A 14,511-nucleotide genomic window follows, 5' to 3' on the forward strand; every position below is an offset into this window, starting at 1 on the left:
GAATGAGTGACAGTCACCTTCCAAGTGGGCAACTTGAATCCACAAAGTCTAAAGCATATTTCCAGATTGTTCAGTTTCAATCAAAGTTTATATAAGCAATGAAACATGAAAGTGTGAAATGCACAGAGAGAAAAATAAAAACAGCAAGACACAGAGAGTAGACACAGTGGTTAGTGCAGACAACCTGAGGGGGCCAGGGCTCCCTTCTTCACTCCAGACCTTGTTTGTGGACTGAAGTCTTTTCCCTGTCCAATGGGTGTAGTACCCTGAGTTCTGTTTCTGCCTGAGTTTGCTTAAAGTTCTGAAGTTTACATTGAAAATAGCAAGAAAGGAAACTGGTGGATACAGACCATCCAGCATCCCATTCTAGAAAAGTTATCACTCTAGGAAAGGGAGGCTTCTGACCCTGTCAGCAGCCCTTGTTCAGTGGTGTTAAGTTTCACCAGCTCAGGGACAGGTGGAGGTGAGAAAGAAGGCCTTAGATTAGAGTTTATTCTAACTCTGTCTGAGAAAACTGGTTTAACTTTGTTGAATGTGTGCGGTCCTGGGGTTTAAACTCAGGGATATTCTACCACTGAGCTACATCCCCCAGTCTTTTTATGTTTTATTTTGAAATAGAGTTTCACTAAGTTGCTCAGGCTGGCCTTGAATTTGCAATCCTTCTGCCTCAGCCTCCTAAGTAACGAGATTATAGGTATGTGCCACCTTGCCTGGCTAGAAACTGATGTAATTTGATAAGAAGAGAATCAGGCCAAAATTTGTTTTAAAATACAATAATGGTCTTCATGAACACCAAGTATTGTATGTCATTAAAAATGTAAAAAAATATATATATTTATATAGCTCCACTGAAAATATATCAATAAACAAAAGGGAAGGCAATCAGTATTATTAGCAATACAGAGACATGTAGCCAAGAAAAGTCTAAGATTACACAACCCTGTAATCCAATCCATAAGTAAGTCATTAAATGACATTGAATTTTAAAATTTCAAATTTTAATTACTTGAGCACTACTGAAGTTGGAGATAACACATTTAAGTAATGTCCACAAAATTCTGATTGAGAGCTAACAGGGATATATTTAAAGTATATGGCCTTGTGAAACCCATATCATCTCTCTGGCTTCATTGTCAACACTATTCCAGGTCACACCAGCCCAGGAATATGAGTGCAACTCCTTTGGAAGCTGATATAGTGGGTCATAGTTTCTATTTTCTAAATATTTTTTCAATAGTGGGGAGGGTCTGCATAGGATTGGAATCATAATTCATAGAGATATAAAAGTCAGTTGAAAGAGACTTTAGAAATAATTTAGGTCAATTTCCTCTTTTTCAGAGAGGGGGCCAGAGTTCCAGAAAGGAAGATTCATTGTCAAGTACCACAGTGATTTAGAGGGGCATTGAAAATCCCCTTCACAGTGGGCTTCTAGAGAGAGGCAGGTAGTTGTCTAGGAAGATTAAAACATTGCTGTGCCTGATTTGAATACCTGATTTGTTTGCCTGATTTGTATGCCTTATTTTTTTTTTTTACCAAGTGTTTGGACATTATTTCTGTTCAATTCTATTCAGTATACTTACACAGTCAATATACCGAAAGGTACCATCACATCATTTTTTGATTTAAGAATTTTAGTAGCAAAAACAAAGGAAGGCATCAAATGATAGAAGATTTACTGGAATATTAACCCATTACATACAGCCATTGGTAATATTTTATTAGTGAATGTTATTTTTCATGAGTCATTGATACTTGCATGAGAAGGATGTGATTTGAAGGTACTAAGAGAAGAGAATAAGAATTTCAATAAGCAGGCTGTGTTTCTCAAATCTTTGTTGTTGTGTTGACATTTTTGTACAACACCATGATAAAAGAGGTATTATTGGACATAACTACAAGTTGATTTTTAAAATTTTTGACCTTTAGTATCTCCTAAGAAAATTCTAAACAATTTGTTATTCTTTCTAAAAAATTCAGAGAGAGAAACAAGGATAGAATTAATAAAATCAATAAATTCTAGTTTTGAACTTCCAGTTATAGAACTTTGAATATTTTTTTATTGTTCAGATTCACTAGATCCAATAACAACTCTAATACATACTTTAAATAAGTATTTAGATGCTGCAGTACAGTGATGTCATATTGGGGGAAGATGGGTTAATTAAATGACTTGTAACAGCATCAATATTAGCAGCAATATGTTAATGTCCCCTGGTTCTTGTAGGTTTAATGTATTTCAAAGTTTTCAGTCATATGCTGCTTATAAATATCAATTCTAAAATAAATGAATTAAATAAAATATGATACAGATGGAAACATGTAAATCCTTTTATCAAAAACTTGTTTTCTATGATGGGGGTTGTAGTTCAGTGGTAGAGTGCTTAACTAGAGTGTGAGGTACTGGGTTCATTTCTCAGCATCACATATAAATAAATAAAATTAAGGTCCATTGACAACTAAAAAATATATTAAAAACAAACAAACAAACTTGTATTCTTCATCGGTTTACTCCTTATGATACAATCTAACTTATTACACAGAGGTACTTCTTTGGCTTTCATTGAATTTTTTATTTATTTTTTTTTTATTTTTTGGTGCTGGGGATTGAACCCAGGGCCTTGTGCATGCAAGGCAAGCACTCTATCAACTGAGCTATATCTCAAGAATATTATATCTCAAGCCCTTCAAGAATATTTTCAACCAGAAACATTTTAAAGCATCATCTAAAAAGCCTAAGACATTCATTAGCTTTTAGCTTCTGTCGTTGTAACAGATATGAGGAATAAATAATTCATACATGGTACTTCAAGGCCATATCTATACTTTCTCAGCAAGCTCAAAAAAAAAAAAAAAAACCCTCAAGTTGGCAAAGATGAAGTAGACAAGTATCATGGACATGCAAAGATGAATGCTATCTTCTTCCAACGTATTTTCTATTCATATTTTTACAGATTTATTACATCGGTAGTCTCAACTGTTTTATGTAATTCCTTAAAATTATAAAATTTATATGTTCAAGGCACAAACCCTAGAAAATTTCTATTGTTTTATTGACATATAAAAGCACTGAAAGTGTCTTGTGTTTCTTTTTTTCCTTTTATTATTATTATTATTAGTTGTTCAAAACATTACAAAGCTCTTGACATATCATATTTCATACATTTGATTCAAGCGGATTATGAACTCTCGTTTTTACCCCGTATACAGATTGCAGAATCACATAAGATACACATCCACTTTTTTACATACTGCCATACTAGTATATGTTGTATTTCAATTTTATTGTTTCTTTCCCCAAATCTTGTCACAAACCCAATGCAGTTGTATTAGATGGCAGGGAGGGATCACTTAGTTCTTGCTCAATAGACCCTCACAATCTCATTTAGGAAGCAAACTTTTCATAGATACCTTTTAGGGAGAGTCATCTGTGATCTACCAAGAAAAGGGGCATTTGAATCATTCAATTCTAAAAACAAGACTTACCCTGTCAAGTGTTCTCTAATTGCCACATTATCTTCCTGGCATCCTTTTTTTTTTTTTCCAATTTGCATTTCTTTGCAATTCACATTCAGCATCTCTGTCCAAGGCAGTCTCTCCCCTGGATTTAGATATTTTGTTCTGGGTTCATTTCCCCAGTCTTTTGGTTTCATGAAAGTTTTGATGCTTATTATGAATTTAAGTATTAATTAATGGCCAATCCTTCCACTAGTTTATCAGATGCTTTGCTCTAAAAATACCTAGATATTCCATGAAAACAAAGCATTAAAATGCACAAACGCACATATTGAAAATTTGATGGATTTTAATATGATTAAAATAATGTGTAAATGAAAGAGCTAATAAAACCTTTCAAACATAGATCAGGAATTTATACCACAGGGAGATAACAACATATATAAATTCAGGACATATAATGGAACATGATGGGTTAGGGAATAAAACACTTTTGTATCATTCATTACTCCAAATTTGAAAATTCTTGTTTTTCATGAACAATGATATATAATTTTAAGATAACAAAAATCATTATACAAATGAAAAAGGTGGAAGTTTATCATAAATATTTAGAACTACATTCTATTCTTAAGCTTTTGCAGGGCCTCTTTTACATCCTTGTTGCGTAGGCTATAAATCAGAGGGTTCAACATGGGAATGACAAGGATGTAAAACAGTGATGTCATTTTATCTTGATCTAGAGAGTAGGAAGAACTTGGCTGAAAATATATAAAGAATACAGCTCCCTGGAAAATTGCAACAGCAGTAAAGTGGGAGGCACAGGTGGAGAAAGCTTTGAGCCTCCCCTCAGCAGAGTGGATCTTTAAGACTGATGAGATGATGTAGCCATAAGAGACAAGGACTCCAGAAATGGTACTCAGTTCAATGAATCCAAAAATGGTGAATACTACCAGCTCACTGACCTGTGTGTCAGAACAGGAAAGGAGGAAAAAGTGGAGTTAAATCACAGAAGAAATGATTAATCTCATTAGACCAACAGAAACATAAGTGGAATGCCAATATTGTATGTATCAAAGCATCTGCCAGGCCTATGAAGTAAACCCCAGCCATAAGCAAGTAACAAACCCTGCCAGACATGTTAACTGTATACAGCAAGGGATTGCTAATGGCCTTGTACCTATTGATGTGTAACCGATGTGATTCTGCAATCTGTATTTGGGGTAAAAATGGGAATTCGTAACTCACTTGAATCTAATGTATGAAATATGATATGTCAAGAGCTTTGTAAAGTTTTGAACAACCAATTTTAAAAAAAAAAGACCATCACTGCCAGAAGTACACACTCAGAATCTGCAAAAGTACAGAAGATCAAGAACTGCAGAGCACATCCCAGGAAAGACATTGATTTGTTCTTGGCGAATATGTTGACCAGCATCTTGGGCCCAATTGCTGTGGAATAGCAGAGGTCACAGAAAGAGAGGTGGCTGAGGAAAAGGTACATTGGAGTGTGAAGCTGCGGATCCACTCTGATTAAAAAGATCATTCAGAGATTTCCCAGAACGCTAATGAGGTAAATCAGTAGAAATATGCTAAAAAGGGTCACATTGAGGTCAGCATTACTAGTAATTCCCAAGAAAATGAACTCATTCAAGGACGAACAATTTTCCACGTTCATTTTCCTGTTTTCTTGTCTAAACTTAAAGAAATGATTTAAAAAATTAAAGACACATATTTAATCCTTATATACAACCAGTAAATATCTGTAAGGCCAAACACAAATATATATATATATATATCTTATTTGGAAGATATATCCTCCAAACAAGATCATGATCAATGTGTTAATCCTTAAAGAGACATTATGTGCTTTGACAATAATTAAAAATAAAATCTTGAAGTGTAGCTGAGAATAAGTGATTGCCATCAAGATGCCTTTTGTGAGGGATCTGAGTTTTACTTTAATTTATCTGTGTATTTCCCATCAGGAGCTGCAGGTTGATTTCCACCATTGCTCAGCGGGGAGTGAAGCAATGGGAGTGGGCTGCCTTCTTGTTCCTTTGCAATAGTACCCCTTACCTTTTATGGATGGAAGGTTCTATGGAACAGCACTCCTCAATGAATAAGAAGGTTTCAGGAGTGCTCTCTCTCTGTCTTTTTGTCTGCCTCTCTTGCTTCCCTTGTGGGAGCTGGGGCTGAGGAGCCCTCAATGAACCCCAAGAAAGGGGTATTTTCTCTGTCTCTGATTATTTAACACCAACCCTATTCATCTGGAGTGACCCTGACTGATTTAGTCCCATGTAGTGGCACTTGCCCTCCTTTTCTTTAGGAAATATATTTTTATAGGCTGAAATCTAAGTAAATCTTCAAAATGTCCTGGAGTGAACCCAACTCTTAGATGAGAGCAACTTATAGAACTATTTTGTGTTCTTAAAACCATTCATGGAGACAGAAAAAATTGCAATATTACAATCCTCAAAATTCATGATTGCTTTTGAAAACCACTGCTGGTTCTAGCAACAATGGTCATATCACTAACTTCTAAACAGGAAAATCATTAATCTACTCACCTTGGGCTGTGTGGTCCTTATTATCTAATTAGATATGAAAAAAATTACTATTTTTTAGAAATGTTTTATGATTTTGCCACAATGCTCATGGACTACTAACAGGGGTATTCTGGAGACAAAGGAGGAGTCTCCTGGTCATTCAAAGAGAAATGCTAAAATAGATGTGGAACCACCATGATTTAATGAATACAACTGCATTATATCATATTTAAGTAAAATTTATATTACAAATAAAAACAGGGTGAGAAACAATAATAAAGATATTAACAGACTTATTTTCATTAAGTATGTATGTATCTATGCATACATAATTTTCTATGGGTGTATGATTCTCAACTGAAATAGAAATAGAAAGTAGGTTTCAATATATGTGGATGACTTTGTTTTTTTTTTTTTTTTTAACCAAGTAACTGTTGTATTCAGTTCACATGAACTTGAATTTTCACACATTGGATTTGCTTTGTGTCATTTCTATTATCTTTTAATAAAACAACAACAAAAATACTAGAACCCTTAAATTTATGTATATCCCCACATAATGACAAAATTAGTAAAAGCTTGGTTTTTGAATCCATATTTAAAAAGAAACAAGTAAATGTTACTTTGTTAATACTATTCAATACAATTTCAATCAATCTTCTAGTTCTCAGAAGAATACATTATTTTTTATTATTAAAATTCAGAATTCATGGAACTACATAAGAAAGCTTAAACTGATTCATTTACAAAACTCTAATTTGTTCCAAAGAGTTTTCTTTTCTTTTTTTTAACCTTATTGTTTTAAATTTGTAAACTCAGGAGCTTACCTAAAATGAGCCAATCTTTAGTAACTGAGCACTGAGCAGGTAGCATTGTATTATAACAGGCTGCACTTGGGACTTAAACTCTCTGAGGTTATTTCCCTGAGGTTTTGGAATTATGCAAACAGGATTAATTGCATTTCTGGTTCTGTGCTGTCCCCTGTGGATGCATGAACATGCTTAGCAAATGTTTATTTGAAAGCACCACATACAAACGAAGATGTTGTGTGTGCCTGACGAAAACTAAAAAATAAATATTAAAAAAATTCTCTCTCACTCTCTCTCTCTCTGGGTCTCTCACTCTCTCTTAAAAAAAAAGAAGTAACATGAATGATTTGTATAAAAATGAGAGTTCTGAATTTATTCTAAGAATAATTTCACTTATTACTATTTGCCCTTTTTCTTCATAAAATTGAGAATTACTAAAATTTTGACTTTCATATTCTGTAAAAATCCTGCAACAAAGATTGTGGTAAAATTTTCCATATCACTTGAATCTTATCTGCCACCCTGTATCTGGTTTTATTGGGCTTCTTTGAATGGACCTGAGAGCTAACACTGTGTCCACAATATCCTCATGACAATGACAGTCATTTTCTTCTGTGTGTGTGCTATTCAAATGCTGCTTTACTTGGTGGCTTTGCCAGATATGGCCACGGAAAAGCTAGGAAAAGAGATTAGATGCAGACTCAACGATTTGCGAAAGGTCAAGAACTTATAATAAATTTGGAATGAGTAATTTCAGAATTATACAATGGGTTGATGATTATTTAGGCAGATTAAAGATGACTACAATTTTGGACACATCTGCTTTAGAAACACAGTACTTATTTATACTTCTTTGGACATTTTGCTGTCATTTAACTATTTGATCAACATAAAATGGCACAAAGACATGCCCAGTGACTCTGGAGGCTGACACAGGAGGATCCCAAGTTTAAGGAGAGCCTTAGCAACTTAGTGAAATCCTAAATAACTTAGTGAGATCCTGCCCTGTCCCCCCTAATTTTTTTTTTTTACAGAGCTATGAATGTAGCACAGTGGTAAAGTGCCCCTGGTACAATTTCCTAAACCAAAAAAGAAAAAAAAAGGCACAAAAAATACCATGTCAGAGTAGTTATAGTCTTTAACATATTATTATCACCTGAAAATCAGGAACTGTTGACTATTAAAGAAGTTTAACATCCAGGGTGAACAATGTGAGCTGTTTTGACAACATGGGAAGGAAAACAGATTGTACTAACCCTGTTTTTCTAGCCATGTGAAGGTGACATGGCTAGGAAAAGAAAATTTACAACCTAGCCCAACTATCAGCTACAGACCACAGTATGACCACAGTCAATACAAATAACAACAACAACAACAACAACAACAACAAAATAGCCCAATCATTGTCAGTTAAAGATATGTATTCCAGGATAGTGTTTGTATAGAAAAAGATAATTAGAACAGTCTACAGAGAATATACTGTGAGAGAAATTTTCATGAGAAAGGAATTTTAAATAACGTGAGCATATATGGGATAATATAGTTATATTGTGTGTGTGTGTGTGTGTGTGTGTGTGTGTGTATATATATATATATATATATATATATATATATATACATATTGCATATATTCTTTCTATTCTTTCTATATATGTATGTGATCTCCACAAGGAGAAGAAGAAAATATTTGTAAACTGAGATTTGATAGAAGATACAACCAATTTAAAAAAGCAAGCAAGTCAATAAATAATGAGCAAAGCTTTTGTGTTAGTCAATGTTTTATAGCTATGTCCAAAATACCTCATAAGAATAGTTTAGAGTAGGTAAAATTTATTTTGGAGTCACAGTTTCAGAGTTTCATTCCATGGCCAGCTGTCTCTATTGCTGTGATATTGAGGGGAATTAGAACATCATGGTGAAATCACATGGCAGAGGAAAGCTGTTCAGCTCATGAAACCAGGAAGAAAAGAGTGTAAGATAGGGGCCAGGGACAGGGTATAGTCTAAACATATTCCCAAGAGACTAACTTCCTACAGCCAAATCCCTCCTGAACTAAAATATTATAATCAACCTGGAATTCCACTAGACAATATCACTTTAAGAAAGAGAGCTGAAAGTTGAACATACACTTACCTTATGTTCCAATTCTAAAAGCTGCTAATTTCTTTTAAGAAATTTGAATTATATGTGTATACAATGGTTTATAAGTTAAATTTATAACAATTGAGTTTGTTATAGCAGACTAGTAACAACTCAAATCTATTAATGTGTGAGTTGTTACACCAATTGTGATGCACTCATACACTGGAATCATACCTATAAACAGAAGGAATAGTTTATAGAAACATGCAACCACATGCATGAAGCTCAAAATAATTATGGTGAGTGGAAGAAAGCATACATGAGATTTAATATAGTACAGTTCTATTTGTACAAATATGTATTAAATGAAAACTAACTTGTATTAACAAAGTGCCTATCACTGGTTACATGAGGTGGGATTAAAAAAAATTAAAAAAGTGTCACAAGGATATTTTGGGGTGTGACTAATGTACACATTATTTGGTTAACCAAGCAATATGGAAGAAAGAGAGCTGAAATTTCAAAAAGGTCATTAGTGAATACCTTCATGTTCACCAAATTATAGTATGTTATTGTCTGCATGGAATATATAGAAAACAAGGAAGCCTTTGCTAAACTCAATTCCTTGACTGATCATCTGTTATCTTTGAATTCTGTAACCACCATTCAATTTCTCTGTTGCCTATTCATTCATCATAAATAATCAGTGTATAAAATTATGCAAAAACAAATAAGCAACCCAGTGGTACAGTATTCTGACTATGTCTTAAAAGAAAACCATGAAGGATGAGCAGATTCAAAAATAAAGTTGAGGTGATTGATGTGTCAAATTACCCCTTTATTCACTTTACTATCTCTATGCATCATACTGTATACCTTAAAATTACTCAATAACCTAGCAGTATGGCATTTGACTATTATTATACTAGCTGCTTTGGAGGTTGAGGCAGGAAGATCACAAGCTTGGGGTCAGCTTTAGTGATTTAATGAAACTTTGTCTCAAAATGAAAAATAAAAAATAAAAGGATATAGCTCAGGGACTGGATTTGTGGCTCAGTGGAAGAGTGCTTGCCTAGCATGTTTGAGGCACTGGGTTTGATTCTCAGCACTGCATATAAACAAATGAATAAAATAAAGGTCCATCAACTTTAAAAAATATTTTTTTAAAAAAGGATGTATTTCAGTGGTAGAATGTTCCTGGTTTCAATGCCAATAATAACACACCCGTACACACACAAACACATACACACACACACACAACCACAACAAAATTTATTTTTAAAAAAATCTGAAAAAATATTATTAAGTTGCATTAATAATGAACCCAAGTTCAGTTTAGAGGAACAGTTGGTTTCCAATAAGAGTCTTCAGAAATATATATACTGCTGATCTTATGACTGATCTACATATTCAATTTCAGAATATCACCTGACACACAGCCATTAAACAATGATAAACACTTCTTTTAGAGTTTTCTGTCTTTTTATGGAAATAGAAAAAAATAGTTTTACAATTGAGCAACAATGAATTTAAGTTCCCTTAACAGCCATTATACAATCATTTTTTTATTAATAAATGCATGATAATACTAGAGGAGAACAAAGTGAAGTTACATAAAAAAAGTGAACATATTCTTCAGAGAATGGAGAAGAATAATGCCTCTAGAACTCTATAATTGTTGTGTACATGACTTGTCAACTTACATTTTGATGTTACTAGAAAAAAGGTCAGTAAGACTTGGCCTTTGCATCCTGGGTGTTTTTGCATGAACCCATGCTTCAGTATGCATGTGTACACATCTGAATTGAGGATGCAGAAGATTTATTTGTACTTGCTATATTGTTCTACTATGTAATTTTTATAGTACTACTTTAATAATTTATTTATTCAATAAATGTACAATGGTAATGTAAAATAGGAAGTTAGTATATCATTTTAATCACTTAAGCTTAAAACTTACATTCTAAATTCACTATTTTGGTATGAATTAACAATTAATTAACATCTTCTCCAAGACAAATGATGTAACTTTACCTATTAGAGATAAAAATTTTGGAAATATTTTTAGAGAAACTTAGAAGTGACAGAAGAAATGTCTGTGATATATTTTATGGCTTATTACAACACAGAATTCATGGTAACAGATACTCCACTACAGTTTCTTTGATCATGGCTTATTAAAACTTGGCATGGTAATAATAATTATTCACAGCAAAACATTTGATTCTTATAACTTAATTGTATGAATTCAATGAACTATCCAAAATTCAATCATATAGGTAAATTATTTTTAAAAAGTATTTACTCGATCTATTAAGTCAACAAGAAACGAACTATTTAACATAAAACACAAGCTAATAATGATTAAACAGTAGCTTATTACCTAAAAGAAACTTTGAAACTTTTAAATGTTTAACCTCTTTGAATTACAAAAAGGATCTCTATGTTAAAACAAGGATTTAATGAAATATCTGACTGAGTAGTTTTGTGTTTATTAGTAAAACTTTTATAAGTTCTTAATTAGTGTTTGTATTGGAGAAATTAGATGCATCTTGAAACTTATGTCTTATAAAGAAACTACCTTTGATTTTAGAGCTTTCTTAGCTGCATCTTTTGCCTCTCAAACTGTAAGTCAAAGGATTTAGCACTGGGATGATGAGGGTGTAGAACACTGAGACAATGTTTTCAGGGCTGGGAGTAACTAAAATCAATACACCTCTGATAGATGACCACAGAAGTCAGGTGAGAGGAGCAGGAAAATAAGTCTTTACTCTCTACACCCCCAGAAAAGACCTCTAAAACTAAGAGAAAAATGGGGAAAAAAAGGGATGATGATGTTTTTGGATCACTCATTAATATAATAAATATTATTATGGTGGTCATGCCAAAGTCTTCATTTATCTCACTTAATCTTTTAAACCACCCTAAGAAGGAAGCCAATGATGACAAGGTTAATCACGTGTTCAAAGTCCTGTCTTATGTTGTCTTTCCAAAGTGTGATTGGGATGTAGCACTATACCGGGAGAGTGTTTATTATTTTTTCTTATTTTATCTGTTTGCAAAGTGAACACATTATTAAGAAAGAGTAAGTTATTTCTTTATAGTTATGATAAATTAGGTTTTAGTCCTTCCTTGGCCATAGTTGTGTCACTTTGGTTAATTTAATCTAAATTATTTCAATCTATGCTATAATAATAAGAATTAATACCTTACAGTGTTTCTATATGGAATGGATTAGGAATATTATTCTAGCTATGTTTCTATTTTTCATCTACTCTATGTTCTGTTTATAAATGGTATGTCATTATCATAACTAATGAATAGTAGGAAAATAGCAAAAATAATTTTCAAAAATTATGTTTCACTATCACAACCCTCTTTCTTTTTTCTTAGATTATGGTGACAGCTATATATTGAGGCTATTATTAATACTTGTGACTACATTATATAATGTTTATTATATGCAAAGAGTATTCTAAGTTCTTCACAGAAAACTCAAATAGCTTTCACAAAATTAAACTATCAACAACATTGTCCTTTATAGGTGAGACAGTTAAAGCAAGAGAGTTTGAGAGACGGGGTGTGATGGAAACAGGATTAGAACCTTCATTGATGACTCCAAAGCCATCGATTTATGCCGTTATGACACATTGGCTTTCCATGAGCTAGACTCTTCATATTAACCCAATGATTTGAACTGGGGAATCCAGGCTTAGAATGACATTAGAAGGTCATGCAGCTAGTACTGAACATGTACAGATCCACCCAAGTGTGTCCATGAGAATAACCAAGAGGGTGGTCAGAATATCCGCAGAGACAGCTGAAGTGCTGGGGTTCCTAAAGGCAGGAAGGAAAGGGTCATGTGCTTACTGGAAGAGAGGCCCTGTAGCCTTGGGTCATTCCTTCTGACAGTCTAATGATCCCATGTAGAGAACTGTGAAGGGACCAGAAGAGGTAGAAAGGCAGTCAGTCGTAGGGGAAAGGGTAATGCCTGGGTTAATGTTAAGTGGGATTAACAAAAGAGTCAAACTACTGTGACACACTAAATTCTTCCCAAATATGATAATACTATTTTTGCCTAGAAAATAAATTAATTTAAATCATTCAGTTGGAATTCATGCTTTAATTCTGTCATTCATACTCAGAGGCTTATTTAATAAAAGACCCTTTAGTTACCTACAGGAGCTTTATCAGAAAAAGTGACATAAGATGAGTTACCTTTGGATATGACAGAGTATCAATGTTTCCAATATTTTTTGACACAAACCAGTGGTTTTTACTCTCACATTCATGAAATTTTATTTTTTTGCACAATTAAATTACCAATCCAATGAAAACTACTTGCCAAGGAAGGAGTTGTTTTCCAATTGCACAGGTAAGTTATTTTTTCAACAGAACCAAAGAGTTATACATACTTTTTCATAGTTATTGGTAGTGAATAAAATATTTTATAAATTTTTAATTACAATGCACATGTAGAGAATAGTGAAAGGTATCATTGCAATTTTTTAAAGCACTTTGGTAACAAGCTATGAAAATATTTTTGGTGATAATTTGAATTGGTTGTTTTTACTACTGAGTACTTTAAAATGGAAAGTAGAATTCTAAAAAGGATTTCCTTTATCATGGAGGTTTTTTAAAAGCAGTTCATATGTTTAAGAACGTACCATGTGAATTATATGAAAAAATAATATGACTAAAACTAAAGAGCATTACTTGCTATGACCCATACTAAATATAAAATGTATTTTGGAAGCATTGAAGGATGAGCCCAGAGGAGGTTTCTGTACAACTTGGAATTAGTGGGTGCTTTGTGAGAAGATTCATAGTTATGCATCTTCTGTCAGAGTGCCAGAGGAAGATTGGAAATCCACACTAGTCAGTACACACAGGTTCTTTCCATTGGATGAATTATTCTAATATACATGGCACACGGTTCTGTGAAAATAAGATTAAATGCCAGCTGTCATTAGTGGAACTCCAGTATTTTGTATAAGCTAGTATTCTTTTACAGCATAAGTGAAGTTTATTTAAAAAGTCTTTTCTTTCTCTGCAACCAAAGAGAAAAAAAATATCTTTTTATTTTCTTCATGCTAATAGTGAGAATCAAACCCTGGTCTACACACATACTAGGCAAGTGCTGTAACATGAAAGTATATCCCTGCTGCAGTCCAGCTGCAGCAAAATAACCGGGGGTGACAAGCAACTTGTGTAGATTGATACAGCTGGAGTGGGAGCCGTTTATTGTAGGACAGGAGGGGTATATATACATTGCACACAGCTTATCTTAATTAACATAAACTAGATACAACAGTTAACCAATAAGGAATCTCCACACTTAATGGCTCGCTGGCATTACTTCACAAACCACTCCCTCTGGCAAAATGCCAGGTGCCATCTTGACTTGTTTACAGACCCTAACATATCCCCAAAGGAGAGAGAACATTTTAAAGCATAGAATAGGCATAAAAGAGGAGAGTGATATTAGAAAATTACATTGTTATATTGTATGCATGTACAAATATACAACAACAAATTCTCCATTATGTCAACTAGAAAACACCAATAAAAGCTGGAAAAGGAATAAATAACTGAGCACATTTCTCATTCTGAAAAAT

At 33.4% G+C, this 14,511-nt stretch overlaps 1 protein-coding gene and 1 pseudogene across 2 annotated transcripts in view; one reads left to right on the forward strand and one right to left on the reverse strand.

The window, feature by feature from the left end:
• LOC308641843 (olfactory receptor 5W2-like) overlaps positions 1–14,511 on the forward strand; it is a gene marked incomplete at both ends in the record, with an annotated part of 231,545 nt that overhangs the window by 74,870 nt on the left and 142,164 nt on the right. The window lies entirely within an intron of this gene.
• On the reverse strand, positions 4,071–5,131 carry LOC308639302 (olfactory receptor 5W2-like; annotated as a pseudogene). Its single transcript has 2 exons — positions 4,784–5,131; positions 4,071–4,665 (listed from the first exon to the last, which is right to left on the reverse strand). The product of its transcript is annotated as an olfactory receptor 5W2-like (transcript).

The sequence above is a fragment of the Spermophilus citellus genome (assembly GCF_964194105.1).
Source record: "Spermophilus citellus genome assembly, chromosome: 2".
NCBI lineage: Eukaryota > Metazoa > Chordata > Mammalia > Rodentia > Sciuridae > Spermophilus > Spermophilus citellus.